The following is a 4,055-nucleotide window of genomic DNA, read 5'->3' as shown; positions in this document are numbered from 1 at the left end:
ATCAGAACTCTTCTATGTAGCCCTCGGTGTGCTACCGTAGTTTGTTGTGAATGGGAATGTTCAGGGAGAAACATTTTCTTCATGGCCCACTTCTGAAATCCCACAGCATCCCTTAGGTTACACTGACAGAGGAAGTATCAATCAAACTGAGGTTCTCTTCCTTCCAAAGTCTCTACAGAGCATGTCTACAGGTGTTTGCATAAACCTATTCTTCAGATGCAGATGGTTGAAGTATTAAACTCTTCAATTGATTGCATACTGTCATCCCAATACCACTGGTTTTCAAAAAACCCCTATAATTTTTGCATCTGTATTATTTTTTCTATTACTCATTGTACAGATAATATCCTAGTGTACTGATATTACTTTTTTATTTGCAGGTGTTTTGATATGAGATATATGGAATACAATGCTTGTAATGGGACAAGTTAAACTACACAAATGATACTGTCCCAGTAATCTCATTGTCGCTCTTCGTTTTGGAGATAACCCAGGGTTTTAAGATTCATCATGCTGTATACATACATGGATTACCAAGTCACCTTTTCTGTGTACTCTGAGGCACATATACTACCTAAACATAGCTGTTCCACCAATGACGATCATGGGGGTGGGAGTTTCTTTTCTCTGCTATGTACTGGGAAAGACCAAGAAATCCTTATTTGACTAATGGGCCCGTGGGAAGAATACTTTGGGAAATATACCTAAGAGAGTGTGTGTAGGGAGTGGGGGGTTGGGTCATATGGTACATGTACCTCTAAGTTTGCTTTCTAGAAAAGCTGTAGTGTTTCCCTCTACCAACAGTGTGTGAATGGACAGAGTCCCAGGGACCCATGACTTGGTGTTTTACAGCTTTGCTGTTGTCTTGTTTCATTTTTATTCTTGAATTATATTGAATTGTTAATTATATTTAATACCTGCTATATGCTTTGTGGCCCTTTTCAGGCCTTCTTCAATATGTTACTTCTCATACTATCTGATTTTTCTGTGGTGGTTTCTGTTCTCTTCCTGTTGCTTTCTGGATCACACATTCCTTGACTGTTCCTGTGTATCACCACTTCATAGATGAATAGTGTTTGCTGGTCCTTATAACAGGTGAGTTTGCTTCCATGAGTCAGAGTGCTGTTGGAAGGAAGTCCTCAGATCAAAGCTCTGACTAGCTTTCTGCAGCTGAAAGGAATGGTAGTTAGTTATGGTAGGCTCTCCAATGAAAACCTGTGCCCACTGCAACAAACTAGCCCAAATGGAAAGTCATAACACAAGAAAATATACTATTTTATTGTTTTGAAGATCAGAGCTTAAAATCAGTCCTATTGAACTGAAATCAAGGTAATTTCTTGGCCATGCTACTTCTGGAGGCTCTGTGGGTAGAGCCTCCTTGCCTTTGCAGCCTGAGACTTCCTTCACTCTTAGATGCTTCAATCTCATCTCTGTTTCTATGTTCACATTGCCTCTTCTGTGCATCTAGCCTCTATTGATACTTTCTTGTAAGGGCACATGTAAAGGTGTCCAGATCCTACCTAGATGATGTAAGATAATAAGTTTATCTCAGCATTCTTAATTGGAAGAACTGCAAAGACTGTGGGCCTAGGATGGAAGTAAGAGGGAGGAAGGTTTGAGGTTAGATACAGAAGAAAGATGAGAGGCTGGATTGTTATCAAGGTATATGGCCTAAGCAGATAGAAATAGGGTAGCAGCCTTCTGGAAAGGCTACATAGAGAACTTTTATATAGGTAAGCATTTCTTTTGATGATACCTATATTACTAGTAACAACTATATTGCCCAAATATTCATCTGATTTGAGAGCAAATATTATCTCATGTTTCCTTTAGACAAATACTAGAGTCTGTAGAAGTGGAGGTGAGATGACCTAGGTCCTAAGTAATTGAGCAGAACTTAATTTTTAAAGAGTGAGCTTTTAGGGGAATATTTAGTATCATGTAAGTATTTTGTATTTATAAAATGATATATTGTCTTCATTTGATTCATTTTTGAGTATGTATTGCTTGCCAGGTCCTTTTGCAGAAGACTGACGTGTCAGGGTGAATTTGACAATGTTACAGAGAGCTTCCACTCTAAAGGGAAGGGAGTTGACACCTGAGAAATAATCAGGTGGAAGCCATTGCTCTGGAAAGAAACACTGATGAGGCCAAAATAAGTACTGCTGAAGAGGGTAGGTTGTCTTTTTATATATACAGATGTTGGGAAGGACCAGAGTGTACTGGTAAGGAAGCTGGACTTGGCCTCTACACCTGCCTTTGTGGCCTTGGGTAAGTTATTTTGCTAACCATGTTGATTCTTCTCCCTATGCAAAGCAAACAGTAGCAGTGTCTCAGCTTGCCTACAAGTTCCTAGACAACGCTTCCTTAGAAAGGCTGCATGGGTGTTCCTCGATTTTGGGTAGAATTGTGGCAGTTTTGGTCAACATAACAAGAAAGAAGTGACAGTGGGCTTTCCGAAGCTAGACTCCTGAAATCCATGTCGGGTTAGCTGCTTTTGCTGGACCACTAGCTCTTGGATCCCTAAGGTACACATAAGCAGACTTATTATCTTGAGAACACCCTCATAGATGCCATGAAGCAGCCTTCAAGCTAGCCAAGCCCAGAGTCCTCCGATGCTCCAGCTCAGGACTTTCCAGTTACCACAACCATTTGATTCTGCCCAGCTAAGGTTCAATATCCAAGAGTTGAGGATAGCCTTTTCACAGAGTATTCTGCATTTTATGACCCGCAGGCCTTGTGGATTTGTGGACCTTGTGGACAGTGCAGGCTATCTTCACAGTCCAGGTTGTTTGTCATGTAGTGGTCCCTAAGATGCAAAAATTTTTCTGCTTCTTTGCATGTTGTATGGCTAAAATGAGTTAGTGTATACAAATTTGAACAACACAATGATTTTATGTATGTACATGAAGGTGTATGTATGCATGGATGGATTGTGTACTGTGTGTGTGTGTGTGTGTGTGTGTGTGTGTAGGCAAGATGTCAACACTGGGTGTCATTCCTCAGAAGCCATCCATCTTACCTGAGACAGGCTCTTTCATTACCTGGGACTTACCAATCTATAGGCTGGCTAGCTAGCAAATCCTGTAGATTCTCTTGAGAATGCTTCCTCAGTGCTGGGGTTACATGTGTCTGCTGTCATACCCAGATTTTTAGGTAGGTGTTGGGGGTTGAATTCAGCTCTTCATGTTTCCAGGGCATACTCTTTGCCGGCTAAGCACAGAATAACTCAGCTGAGATGTGTTTCTTGTATGCACTAGAATGATGGATCCTCTTTTCACATCCATTCTGTTAGCCTGTGTCTTTTTATTGGGGAACTGAGTCTATTGATATTAAGAGATATTATGGTATATATATATATATGTATATATATATATATATATGTGTGTGTGTGTGTGTGTGTGTGTGTGTACATATATATATACTCTTTTTTTGTTTTGATGGTATGGGGTTATTTCCTGTGTTTTCTCGGATGTAGTTAGACTCCTTAGGTTGGAGTTTTCCTTTTAGTATCTTCCATACGGCTCAGATTTGTGGATAGATAGTGTTTAAATTTGGTTTTGTTGTAAAATATCTTGTTTTCTGTATCTATGCTGATTAAAATTTTGTTGGGTATATTAGTCTGGGCTGACATCTGTGGTGTATTAAGGTCTACAAGGTATCTTCCAAGGCCCTTCTGGCTTTTAGAGTGTCTGTTGAGAAGTCAGATGTAATTCTGATTGATCTCCCTTTATATGTTACTTGGTCTCTTTCTCTTGCAATTTATAGCATTCTTTGTTCTGTACGATATTTTGATTATTTTGTAGCAGGAACTAGTTTTGCTTTTTGTTGTTGATTCTCTCTCTGTTTTTCCTCCTCCTCTTCTTGTTCTTCTTGTTCTTCTCCTTGTTCTTCTTCTTGTTCTCCTTCTTGTTCTTCTTCTTCTTGTTCTTCTTCTTCTTCTTGTTCTTCTTCTCCTTGTTCTTGTTCTTCTTGTTCTTGTTCTTCTTCTCCTTCTTCTCCTTCTTCTTCTTCTTCTTCTTCTTCTTCTTCTTCTTCTTCTTCTTCTTCTTCTT

This window comes from Grammomys surdaster, unplaced genomic scaffold (genome assembly GCF_004785775.1).
Source record: "Grammomys surdaster isolate TR1022 unplaced genomic scaffold, NIH_TR_1.0 125974, whole genome shotgun sequence".
NCBI lineage: Eukaryota > Metazoa > Chordata > Mammalia > Rodentia > Muridae > Grammomys > Grammomys surdaster.
This window is presented reverse-complemented; position numbering follows the sequence as displayed.